Source organism: Microtus ochrogaster, linkage group LG5 (genome assembly GCF_000317375.1).
Source record: "Microtus ochrogaster isolate Prairie Vole_2 linkage group LG5, MicOch1.0, whole genome shotgun sequence".
Taxonomy (NCBI): domain Eukaryota; kingdom Metazoa; phylum Chordata; class Mammalia; order Rodentia; family Cricetidae; genus Microtus; species Microtus ochrogaster.
The window spans coordinates 27966497-27981034 of NC_022031.1; positions in this window are offsets into that span (position 1 = coordinate 27966497).

Genomic DNA, 14538 nt, shown 5'->3' on the forward strand with positions numbered 1-14538 from the left:
ACTCACTCATAATTGGTTTCTAGCCATAAATAAGGGTCACGGAGTCTACAATGGTGATCCTAAAGAAGCTAAGTAAGAAGGTGAACCAAAGGAAAAACTCATAGTTATCCTCTTGGCTATGGGAAATAGGCATCTTTTCTTTCTTATACCAAGCACAAAGTCTCAAAGAAGTCCCAGTCCTCTGACTCCCGTAGCATTTCCACTCAATCTTCCGGAATAGTCTCCAAGACTTGGGTGTTGAAGTTGTGTTATAGATGTATCAAGTAGGGCTTCTTACCTCATGATCAGTTGTTTTTGCCTTTTGACCCATTGTGACTTTCTGTAATGGTCTCTATCCGTTGCAGAGAAAAGCTTTTTTGATAAATGGCAAGAGCTATACTTGTCTGTTGTTATAAGGATATGTATTCAGAATGCATATAGAAATTATATTAATTTGGGAATCTGTCAGTATTAGTATGCTATGTTCTAATTTCTGTGGCCTCCCTAGCAGTGAGTAGTTGGCTAGGTTTATAATAACAGTTATGAATTCCCTCCTACTGAGTGAGACTTAAGTTTACTTTTATGGTTGTTGGTTATCCCCTAAAACATAATTGCCACTATTTTATCTTATAGATATTTTGTTGTGCTTATCACTGTTGCGTTTCTTGGCCATAACAGCTGGGTGGAATATTGATTGATTTTTTTTTTATTATTGGCAGCTTTCATGGCACCTTCTGGAAAATGTAAGGCTTTCAGATCAAATTCAGCTCAGCTCTCCCTAATTATATTTTCAAAGTGCGTGCTATTTTCAACAAAAGGTACTTGCCTTCAATTTTATGAAGCAATCAAAGACAACAACTATGGCATGAGGTTAATCAATGTGTAATTATAGTCAGACGGTATTAAGAAATTCTAAACTGCTATAGAGGGGAGTAAGTGGTCACAGAATCCCACCTATCACTAAGGAGATATTTGTAATTGATAGTTATGATTAATATCATAAAGCATAGAAAGAGAAAGTTAGATTTCTCTAAGGGTAGTGATAGTCACTCAGAAAGAAAGAGTTAGCTTTTGTTAAAGACCTTGCCTCTTATATGTTTAACACATTCCAATGAATAGTCATGAGCCCAAATATATAGCAGCACCAATTAGACTTTCCTGGATGAGGACCTAAAGTTGAGTGGTCATAGGATGGCACGGGGAGTTGGGAGGTGGTTAATTATTAAATAGAATATATAAAATCCTCAAATAATAAGAAAATTTAAAAAGAACTATAAAACATACTTGTAGTGAAACATGACATTTATTCTACAAATAGGCAACATTTTAATCAATTAAATGTCAATGTAATTTAACTTTTAAAAGTCCACGGTCTAAATAAAACCATTATAAGTCATAGTAAAGTATGTCTTTAGAAATTAAAAAAGTCATGGTCCTACCATAGCCAGGGTCTGTATTGGTATCCCTATTTTATTTTGTTACCAAAATTCACACAGTTGCCTGGGGTCTAGGGCACAACCTATGCCCATGAGGGTGTCTGAGGGACATGCTACCATTGGGTCTATGCTGATATGAGTGACCTCTGCTGTCTCCCAGGGCTGCTGCCAACGGCCATGTCTGGATTGTGACCCTTCAGCTACTGAGTCTAGAGTGATGTCCATGTCTCTTGTTACTACTGATTACTATTATGGAGATGGCCACGGTCTGGTCAGCCACCTAAGACCATTTTGATGTTCAAAGGCCATGCTGGGGCAGGTTCCATACTGATCTGAGTGGCCTATGTTGCCACATGGGTCATGGTGATATCTGGGCCCGACTGCTGCCAAGGACCATGTCTATGCCCATGGTCCTGCTGCAGCTGAGGTCTGTGATGATGTTCATGGCCCATGTTAGTACAGGGGGTCTTAGGAACAACTCTATACTGAGCCAACCTTACCCTTAACTGACCTTGGGATAACTGGTCCTGCCCTCATTGGATGCTGTGTGAGGAGAGCTAGGCCCATCCTCAGGGGAGAGTCGCCCGTCCTGCACTACCACCCTTCCCCTATACTAGGGAAAAAAGTCCTCACCCCTCACCACAGGCAAGTACCTCACCTGGGTGAGATGCAGGTGAGCTGACCTTGAGGGCATGAAAGCAAGAGAGCCTCCCCTCTCCGTCTCCCAATGGTGGCATGGCTGAAGGAAAGATGCTTTCCTCCCTCTCTGCTCCTTGCTATATGTGGCAGGTGAAAGAGTTGGCTTTAGGTCACAAGAGTGAGAGAACTATCCCTGTCACTCACCAGCTGCAGCACACAGGAGATCAGGCCCTGCATCCCACCTGTATACCACTAGAGCTGATCATGCTGTCAGACTGGGCAGCTCAGCCCATCCTGAGTGGGTGAGAACATGAGAGCTGATCGCATCCTCCCAGCATATGTCCCCTACAGAGATTAGGAAAGAACGTTCTGCATCTGGTCTGGGTAAAACAGTAGAACTGGCCCTGGTGGTGCATGTGTGTGTGATTTAGATTGGAGGACCCGAGAGCAGGAAAACTGGCCAAACTCCCCCGCTGCCTGTAAGCTGCATTGGGTGAACTAGTTAAGGCTGTGCTGGGGAGCTCCCTTGTTAATGACTATAAGGGGACGTTAGAGGACTGACCAACCCAGCTACCTCTTTGGCTCAGAACCAGGACTATAAGTTAGCCCAACCCAATATCAACCTCATCTATGACTTTTTGGAGTATATGAAGAGGATGAACCTACAGATCCAAAACAACAGGATCTTTAAAACAGGATATTCAAGAAAAGTCTTAGCGAGAGCCCATTACCAGTGCTGCAGCAGAAGCCAGAGGTCTCCAGCCAGAACAGTGACTCCTGGCAATAAGTACATGTAAGTAAAGATGAATGGACCAAGGGTAAAATATGTGACTCAACCTGCCACACTGCAGGTCCAAGGTGAGATTCTCCTTCTTTTTATTTGCCATTGTTATTTGTTTATTTGTTTTTGATTTTCTGTTTTGCTTTAATATATTTGGTTTTTGATTTTTCCTTCAAATTTTGTTTTGTTTTGGGGTGAGGTTGCTAGGAGAGAAGGCAGATATGAGGAGACAGAGACAAGTGGAGTGATGTGAAATCCACAAAGAATCAATACAAGTTTAAGAATTTTTAAAAATTAAAAAGTAATAATTTAATAAATATCCTAATTGCATTCTTCTATTCTATAAAAGTTCTATAACTTGGCTACTTATCTATAAACCAGGAACTCAAAATGAGGTATTAGAGTTTTACTGAATTGTATCTTATGAAATACTGATATCCTTTTGATGCATAATTTATTTTTCTTGTTGAGAATCAAAAAAGCTATCATGATTAGCAAAGCGACCTTCAGTATTTTCATTTCACTTTTCTTGACTTCATCATGTACATAAATATATATATATGTGTGTGTTTTGTATGAAAATAAATATATATGTGTGTGTATGTATTCTGTGCCAATTATCTGTCACCAGAAATATAAACTACAAGTTCAGATAATAATGAGAAAAACCCGTAACAGGAAAGTTGCACAAAAGCAAACAGCAAACAAAGCCAAGCTGCCCTAGAGCTCCCAAGTACTGTGACAGAAAATAAGAAGGGAAACGTTGTGTACTGATAAAGGAAAGATTAGGAAAGACACGTTTGAATGGAGTCCAGAGGAGGACATAAGCAGTGAGATCCTGTGAGTTTCCCTAATCAAGTTCATATTTTTCTGGAGTGCTTATGTGTCTACCCTTATAACAGTTTTCCACAGTACAGAGCCAGTTGCAAAATAGCTTTTTAATAAATACTTTCTAGAATGATGACTGAATTTAAAAAAAAGAATATTCCAAATAGCAAAACACATATCAAAATTTCAGAGTCTGTAGGGTTTCAGGTGTATCTACTTTCCTTATTTTTTTCTATCCATGTTAGAGAATAGAACCTGTTACTAATTGCGATAGCCATAATAAACTAAAAAGAAAAAAAATACAAGGACTTAAGGGCTAGAGAAATGGTTCAGCATTAGAAGTATTTGCAGGTGGCCAATAACTACCTATAAGTCCAGCTACAGGGAATCCAGAGCGCTCTTCTGCCCTCTGTTCTCCTTGCCCACAAGGTACACAAAAGCACATGCACACACACTCACACACGGAAACAGTAATATAAATAATTCTTTGAAGATATATGAAGACTCATAACTCTATCTGAAACAGTAACAGAAGAGGTGGTAAAGCCCCTTCACATATAACATTTCGCGTGTGCAGTTTCTAAGCAAAGTAGGAAGGCATCACGAGACTCAGAAAGAAGAGCGCTGTACCACAGAGAAGCTATGGAAGGATACACTCAGGTGCACTTGCATGAGATTTGTTCATATTGCTCTGCCCTCAGAAGCACTTTTTTCTTATTGGATTCTCACTTCTCCTCGTCAGCTTGAGAGTCCATGCACTTTGTCACCCACATCATCATCCATTATCCATTTTTATCTCTGACCAAGAAAACACTAGAGGATGAAAACACTTTCCACCGGCATTGGGAGAGCAAAATAACACAGAGAACCAGCCGCCGGCTTCAGGACCTTATTTCTTCCTGATGTGTAATACTGCTGCCTTGCTTCACAGTAGATTGGCAGAAAAAGTAAAGGGATGGACTAGCTCACATTTTGCCAATCTTCTGCAAAGAAGATGTCAGGATCCCATGACCTGAGAGAAGACATTTCTATTTCTTTTTCGTTTTTAAACATTCAGTGAAACACAAAAGTAATAATCATAAAATCATCACATTTAGTGTAGCTATCCTGAAATATTTATTTGGCAGGTAAAAGACCAGGTAATGTGTTTTTATGACACACAGTTTGGTAGAGAGGATTTAGACCAATTGAACAAGAATGCATACAATAAACATTTGTATCCTTGGGAGCTCTGTAGAACATGGAGATCATATAAATAATATGTCCAAATTTGTCAATATTTTCAGCCTCATTTCTCTAAGAGTGAGTAGTGCAAAACAAAATTCTATAAAGGGTAATGTAATTATTGAGTTTATGTCAAAATTTTCATGAAATATTTTATGAGAATGGAAAGAAAAATATGTCAACCCAGAAGCACCCAGGAGCTTGATGCTTCCTCTGTCACTGCTTAGGACTCTGCTTACAAACGTGGCTGCACCTGATTGGGAATGGCCTTGGAAAATGCTGAAAACAGCTCTGTCTTCCCGAGTCACAGTACAGTGACTACTGAGTATTTGTCATCGTCCATAATAGATGCTCTCCAATAAACTGCAAAAAGACAACTATACTCCAAAAAGGGCACGGATAATTTTCTTGTCAAAAATAGACAAAAGAGAATGTCTGAACTCTGGCAGACTTTTCTTAAAGACATTTCATGCCCACTAGTTTATAATGTATATCATGTGGCTATCACTGCCAAATTCAAAGACGTTGCCTGTGAAGGGATATGGAGTACAATCTGGTTTTGCCTCCGTTCATTACTTCTGATATGAAGGTTTTCTTAGTTCCTGAGAGAATATTGTTTGCTTTTATAAAAGAGATGAAATGGAGGCAGATATTAGACATATTTTAGTTTTGGAAGTAGATAATTTAATGTTCTGATAGCATCAATGGAGAATGTAGCCTCTAAAACTATTTGATGATGTCAACTGATTTTCAGTATAATTTTAATAATTGACAGCAAAACATTAAGTGAACTCTACTGTGTAATCAATTGTTAGTATGTTACTCTGGAATAAGTAAGTAATGTACTAAAATAGAGCTATTAATGTTCTAGAAATATTTGAATATTATTTGGAAGCTTTTGACATTGCGATTTTAAATTGCAATTCAGTAATTCATTTCATGTAACCATTTTTTTAGAATTGCATCAATTTTTACATAAGCACAAAATGAGTCAGATAAGTATCTGAGTTCAAGGCCAACCTAGTCTACAGAATGAGTTCCATGATAGCTAGTCTACACAGAGAAACCCTGTTTCTGAAAACAAACACATAAAGAACATTCAAACAACAAACAAACAAAGCAATCAACAATGAAACATATTTATAGTAAATCATAGTTATGGTAAGATACATATACACGTAACATAACTTTTCCTTTAGGGTAAACATAACTACTCCAAGTTGAATATTTCTTCATAGTAAAAACATCATAAATGCTTAATTCTACCTTTCTGAACAATAAAGAATGCTAGTTTTGTCAGTAACCTATAAGGTGTAGCAGCATACCAGAACCTGGTCAATGTCTCTCATCCCTCTTTCTTCATGATTTCACCTAGCCTCAACTTCAATGAGACCAACTATCTTCAGTTCTACATATGGGAAGAGGTTATAGGCATTGGCTTTCTGCTGTTTCCTCATTTTATTTAATATTATTGTGTTAAGCAGCTTCTGTGTGAGGAGAACAAAATAATCACAACAAAGTTTCTGGTACAGAAAATCCTGAGCCTGGTGCAGACCATGACTTTTTAAAAGTTATGTAAATTTAAACCTTTAAAATGCACTGAGAGCTAATACACAGAAATCATGATATTACTATATTTATTTGTTCATCAAAAAGCAGCATTTTTTTTATTTTAAGGGTAACTTTTATCTTTGTAACCTTAAAATATTTTAATGATAGTTTATTTTTAAGAATTTTATTCATGTACAGTGTATTATAGCCATATCTCCCCTTTTAACGTTCTTACTCTCTGTCAATACCAGTACAAGTCCCTTGACTTCAAGCCTGCACTTTTTCAAGAAAATATTCAATTTGAATATTAATAAAATAATATAAGAATAATACATTCCAAAGATTTACTTTACATCTCATCATTGCATCATTCATGTCATTAAAGTGTTTGTAAACCTTGGTCCTGAAAACCTCAAGCTCCATGCTTTGGGAACAACTGTTCACCTGTTATTCTCTCCATTACACTGCCAACAACAATGCTTTTGTCTATAATCTATATATAGCTTGGAACATTAAAACTCCAATAAAGATGTAATTACCACCCCCCAAAAAAGAATAATACATTCCAAAAAAACAATAATACATTCCATTAAAGAAGTTAACAAAATAGTTTCACCATGATTGTTAAAGAAACTCAACACACACTGTATAGAAACCAATGTTTGCAAATTCTTTCATCCCTTAATAGATTGAATATTGGTATTACTTGTAATTCAGAAAGAATCCCTTCACTGACCAGTCTGTCTTTGCTGGTTTCTGTGCTATGAAAGTTGGATGTTCCCATAAGACCATGTGTTCAAAGGTTTCTCCTCTGTCTGTGTGGCACTACTGGGAAGTGGGAGGTTTTGAGTCATGGGTAACATAATGTAAAAAAAATGGGACTCCATTTACCTTTCTTTCCTCTCTTTTGTAATCGATTATAAAGGAACACAGGCCCAAAAGTAATGGGCTCAGCTTCCTGGTTGGAATGTCTAAGCCTAAGTGTTAAATAAATGGCTCATCTTGTTAAGTTGATAAACTCAGGGGTATCTCACCATGAAAGCAAGCTGATTGGCTTGCTATTTTATTTGATAATAGAGTATGTTTGACGGCAGAACTATTAGTATAATTCTAATCTTCTGGGACTATCAAAGTAGCTCAAAATAATAAGTAATATAGTTTCTAAAAATCAAAGTATTCCTGGATATCATAATATCTAATAATGTGTAGCCATTTCAAGGAAGATGCCTACAATCTATACGTGATGCAGTAATTCAATTATCTCTTGAGCATATAGGCAAATAACTGTGGATAAAGTCGATGGAGATTTGAGCCTAAACCCAGTTACTTTTTGGATGCAAGCATTGGAAGACATCAATTAGAGGATATCAAATTTACTTTCTATTAGGTTTAAAAATGGCATAGGTGAGTTATCATCGACTGAAAGGCCTCTGACCCATAAGCTAGTAGAATAATGAATGGATTGTTGAAAATGCAATGCACCTTTCTTCAAAAGTTTTGTAAATATTAGATATTGATAATAATAAATGTATTAAAATTTGCTTTGACCAAGCCAATAATTTTAATCATGAAACCAGTAATAAATTAATTTTCAGACTTTCATCTGTTAAAATGATAAACTGAATATTCATTTATCCTTTATTCTGTACAAGGTAGAATTTATATAGAATATTGTCAAGTTGGAAAAACTAAAATATATATATAATTTAATACCCATTTTTTAATGGAAATAGATGAAACTATCTGAAACACAACTAAATAAACATAAAATCTTGCCTTGCTGTTTCCCATTACATACCTCAAAGTATGAGTGCATGTTCAAATAAAATTACCAAAAAGGTACTACTGAGAAATAGAAGAGGCACAGTAACATTGAACATTCAAGAAAGGTAAAGCACATCAATTTCTAACTTGCAGGTTTATATTTTTGCTGTGCTGAGACTAAAGTTGACTGAAGGTGATTGATTTTTCATTTTTGAAAGTGACTATCTTTGGCTGGAAAATTGAATTTGTATGGTTTTTCTCTTTGTCTCCATTTCTTTCCTTAACAGATTTTTTTACAGGATAATTTACATTCAAAGAAAAGTGTAATAAAAGTAATAAGAACTCCATAATGTATAGTGTCTGTGGTTTTAGTTTTCCCTATCCCATGTTGTAAATTTACTTTCATCAGGAAAGAGTGGGGAGTTGCTCATTAAAAGCTATTAACAAGTTTTTGTAGACATGTGTTCCTTCTTTCAAGAGAAGGCTTTTACAAAGCAATCTGAACTCAGTGGTTTTTTCTTTTCTTTGTATGCCTTCCTTTTGATGTTCCCTTGTTTTTGTGCATCATTCTGCCCTCAACATAAATAGGTCAGAATCTAGTATCATTAAGGTAGACTTTAAGAGTCCAGAATCACAAGACAATAATGCTCATGTTTTACTAGTCATAAACCACAAATAATGCTGTGAACTGAGAGATGATCAATAGATTAGAAATAAAAATCATGTGGCTCGACATTATGGCATATTATACAAGCATAAAAAGAATTATGTCCTGTCATTTATCAGTGTGGATAGAATGGCATATATTTTCCTTTTCAAAATTTGGTTCTTTAACGATTTCATACAGTTTTATAATGCATGCTATTTATTCTCCTTCCCACTATTGCCTATCTATCTTACTTAAGGTTTCTATTACTGCACCAAAACACCATGACCAAAAAACAATTTGGGAAGGAAAGGGTTTATTTGACTTATAATTCTGCATTGCTGTTCAGGACAGGAACTCATACAAGGCAGGATCCTAGAGTCATGAGCCGATACAGAACGAGTCAAGGGGAGCTGCTTATTGGCTTGCTTCCCATCCAACTTGGGTTGGGCCCTCCCCCACTGATCACAAAATGAGAAAATGTCTTACAGCTATATCTCACTCAGGCATTTTTTCCTCTAATGACAATAGTTTGTGTCAAGTTCAAACACACACACACACACACACACACACACACACACACACACACACACACACAAAACCAAAACCACACAAACAGAAAAACCCAGCCAATACACTATTCATGATTCTTATCTGTTACTTTCACAAATGTATAAATTTTGTTTTATTTAGGACTATATCTGTGACCAATGGATTAGGACTATCCTAGTTTTTTGTTTCTATTGTTATAAAACACCATGACCACAAGCACTTAGGGAGGGTAGGGTTTATTTCATTTACACTTTCACATAACAGTCTATGGTTATTTGAATGATGATGGTTCCTAAAAGGTTTAGATATTTGAATACTTGGTCCCCAGTTGCTGGAACTATTTGGAAAGGATTCAGAGGCATAGTTAGCGATTATATTTTACTGGGGGTATCCTAGAGGTTTAAAAATATCCATGAAATTCACAGTTCTCTTTCTGCCTCATGGTTGTATATCAAGATGTAAGCTCTCAGCTGTTCCTTTCCTCTGCCATGATGCACTCAAACATTTTGAAAACATAAGTAAGATTCAACATTGTACTTTGAAGTTGCTTCAGTCATGGTATTTTATCACAATAATAGAGAAGTAACCACAACAGGGTCCATCATAAAAGAAAGTCAGAGAAGCAAGTCAAGGCAGGAGCCTAGAGGCAAAAACTAAAGCAGACGCCATGGAGAAATGCTGCTTAATCACTTTCTCCCCATGTCTCATTCAATCTGTTTTCTTATGTCACCCATGACTATGGGCCCATGGATGGCACTAGCAATACTCAGCCAGGACCCACTTACACCAATCACTTACACCAATCAACAAGATGACCCATAATTTTGCCTACAGACCAATCTAGATGGGGCAGTTTCTCAGTTCATTTTCTTTATTCCTAAATGTTCCTAGCTTGTATTATGTTGAAAACACACCCACATACACACACCTACAAACACCCACCCCCCACATTCACACAGAAATACACACAAATACAAACCTAAAGCTTAACTGCATAAGGACAATTGTTTGGAACATAGTAAGTATATAACAATTGGTGCCTGGTGGACAGACAGCAAAAATCAACGACTGCTCCTTTCTCTTAACATAACTATCCTTAGCATAAAAGTCAACAGTGATGCACAGGGATCCTCTTAAGGCACTCTATATCCTAACATGTCCCAATGCAGTTGTCTATAGTTATTGAGAGCTCTTGATTGCAGTGGTATATATTGTCCAGAAGATGACATTTCACAGCCCTTCTGCCTGTATTCTGGATCTCACTGTCTTCTCTCTTCTGCAATGTTTTCTGGTGCTTGGAGTAGATGGAGTAAATGCCTTGTTTAGGGCTGGGCACCTAACCACCATTTACTTTCATCAACTGTGTAGCCCTAAGACATAGCTTTTATCACAATTTCCTGAAATGACAGTTCTATCTGATTAAAGAAGAGGGGCAACTGTCATGAGTATAAGCATACATTAATAAAGTTTCTCAACACTGTCAATTTATTTAAAAGACAAAATTAAGCTCCATTCTAGATCCTATGTCTTATCACAGCCTAGACTTTTGAGGAGATTTATTGCAGGACCAGGTTTGGGTTTCCTCTTATGGAATGTACCTCAAAGCCAGACAGAGCGTGGTTGGTTGTACCCTAACAGTGGTAACACTATTGCACACATGAATACTTGTTGCCTTGCAGATCAGTGCCATAGTTCAAGAGTCTCACAGTTGTAGAATACTCTTAGTGCCCTTTCCCCAAAGTAGTCTACATAACACGTTCAGGCACTATGGAATCTAGCTGAAAGGAAGAAGTATCCAGCTCAGTTTTAGCTTAATTTTTCTATATCATACAGCCAATATGTATAGTGTCTTCAAAAACAGGGCCAGTCATATCATCTAGTTCTGGTAGATGGGCAAGAGCAAAGTCAAGAATCTGTCTCATTTTATGGACCTCTGGGAATTCTCTGACTGACAACTCAGAAAGAATTTTCCTATATATTAGATATTATTTTTGTTGGTGTTGTTTGTTTGCTTACTAATCCATACCTTCAAGGAGGAGCTATTTCTAGTCATAAAGGATATATCTCATATAAGCTTGCCTTACAGATGATTAGTTTCCAATGATTTTTATAATATCCTCTAAATTTATTTGGCTCTGTCCCTAACTTTTCATTTCCCCAATCCACCTCTTCCTTACTTAAATCTTTCCACACCTGTATTCCCAATCACCTATTTCTTGTTATCTGTACTACTGTCTCTTAAGATTCCCCACTTCCAATAAATTCTATAGAAACTCTATGTGCATGGATTCACATATGAGAAAGAAAATGTGGTGTTTCTTTTTCTGTGCCTAGGTTACCTGACTTTTCGTTAATTTCATCCATTTACTGAAAATTTCATTTTACTTACAGCTGAATAAAATTCTATTGTGTATATGTATCAGATTTTCATTATACATTGACTGGTTGCTGGGCATCTGGGCTGTTGTGGATAGCATAGCTATTATAAATGGAGCAGAAATGAACACGAGTAGGCAAGTTAAAGCATTGGTAAGTTAATTCTCTCTGTTATGTAGCTCTGAGTTTAAATCCCATAAGCATGCTGTCTCTATAATCCTTGAAGTTTCCCTGTGGGCAGATCTGCTGCTGATGGTTACCTCCAGCTTTTGTTTGTCGCAAATAGAATCATTACTTCTACCTTCTTTAAGGTAGTTCTACTATACTGTTGTGAATTCCTTTCCATTCACACTTTAAATATTTCTCACTAGCCTCTCTCCTGCACGGTTTTAATTCCTATTCATGCTCCTTCCCAAGAAAGACTTACTTTCCTCTGGCCTGCATAAAACCCTTACCTAGTGTTTTTTAAGTTCACTGATGATGAATAGCCTATGAAATTTTGTTATTTGTTATTTTTATTACTTGATGTTCTGTGAATATTCTGGACTAATTTTAGCATCTATAATTAATTTTGTCAAAAATTCAACCATTACTAAAATATTTCTACTACTTAAATTTCTTCTCTTTTTCTCATATCAAATCCATGTATGTTATATCTTGACATATAACTGAGTGTTCTTCAGTATTATTTTTTAAAGTTTTATTCATGTGGGTATTTTTTTCTGTCTGTCTTTTTTTTTTATATTTTTTTGTACATAGGCCAGAAGAGAGTGTCAGAATGCTGGATAGTTAGAGATGATTGGTCTTGTTGGTGCTAAGAATTCAGGTCCTCTGGAAAAGCAACCAATGCTCTTAACTACTGAGCAATCCTTCCAGCCCCAGCTTCTTAATGTCATTTTCTTTGTCTTCCAGTTTAAAAAGTTTCTAGTGACACAAAAGCAAACTGATTGATTTGTTCCATATTTTTCTAGTCTTTTGGTAAGCCTAGGAAAAATTCTCTCCTTGCCCCTACCTTCCCTCCCACCTTCCCACCCTCCTTCCCCCCTCCTCCCTCTGCTTCTTTCTCTCTTTCTCAGTGTGTGTGTGTATGTATGCGTGCCTGCATGTAGGTAGGTAGGTATTAATGTAGATTTCATCTGAAACGGTACATATGAAAGGAAACATGTACTGTTTGTCTTGCCGAATGTGACTGATTTGGATCAATACAATCCCAAATATTTTTCTGTAAATTGCATGATTTTATTATTTTTATGGCTGAATCAATCCCCATTGTACACATACACACCATATTTTATTTATTTGTTTATCAACTGATGAAAAATATTCTGGGTTTCGTTAGTTGGCTGCTGTGAATAGTGAAACATTAAACATGAATGGGCAAAGATGTGACTGTGTGGTATGCTGATTTTAGTACATTGGGAAAGGGGTATGTAAACAAATAATATACATACCCAAATCATATAGTAGTATTGTGTGTTTGGTTTCTGAGAAATCTCTGTACTGATTCCCATATAGACTGGACTAATTTATATTCCCATCAGCAATGTATGAGTTTCTTTCCCCTGAAGCTTCTCTATGATCCACTGTTCTTAATAACTATCCTGAGTTGAGTGGGATGGAATTTGAATATTTGTATTTCAATAATGAGTATGGATATGGGACTATTAAAACTATGTATTGATGTCATTTGAATGACTGCTTTGGATAATGCCCAATACTTTCTCCATATATTTATTGGACTCTTTGTTTTTAGTGTTTTTTTTTACTGAGTAATTTTTAATGTATTCTTGAATTTAATCTTCAGGGAAATGTATAGCTGGTGAATACTTCCTTTCAGTCCACATTCTAATTATCTTTTTCTTTGGCTGTGCAAAAAACATTTTACATTTCCTGCAATACTACCTGCAAATGCTTGCTGTTTTGTTTAAAGCAATTTGATTATTTTTCAGAAAGCTTTGTCTATATCTACATCATTTTATGCTTTCCTCAGTTTCTTCTAGGTCCTCCAGAGATGAAAAACGAACCTGAAAGTTTTGGATCCATTTTGAGCTTGGTTTTGCACAGGCTGACTGAAACAGATTTATTTGAATTTATCTAAATATTGGTGCTCAGTTTCCCCAGTAAGTTTTTATCATTACTGGAAACTGGGCTTCTCAATGTGCTTTTAGACTTTTGTGAAAATCAGATGGCTGTGACTTTGTGGCCTCATTTTCTTTTTTATATTTTAGTCTACTGGTCTCTGTGTTTCTTTTAATGCCATAACTATCATGTTTATTTTGCTTACTTAATGATTTGTAGTGTAATTGAAAATGAGAAAAGATGACACCAGCAGTTTTTTATTCTGAACTGAAGTTTTAAATGACTTTTGATAATGTATCCACTTTCACAACATTTTAACTACAATATTAATATATGGGAGGTCGTTTTGTCTTTTACTGTATTCAATTTTTTCTTCAAGTTTTGATAATTTTTATTGTGGAGGGGTTTTATATGGTTTATTCCTAAACCTTTTATTTGATTTTTAAGGAGACAAGTGAATGATAATTTTTTCTCAGTGAATCTATTATTGACATATAGAAAAGTTATAAATTTTTACATGCTGGTTTTGTTTTCCTGTACTTTGCTAAAAGAGACAATGAAATCTGTGAGAGCTCAGGTAGAGTTTGGTGTATGAAAAGTATAGAATATCATTTGCAAATGGAGATGATTGACTTCTCCTTATTGTATTTATACCTTTTTCTCTTTTTTATATTTATATTTAT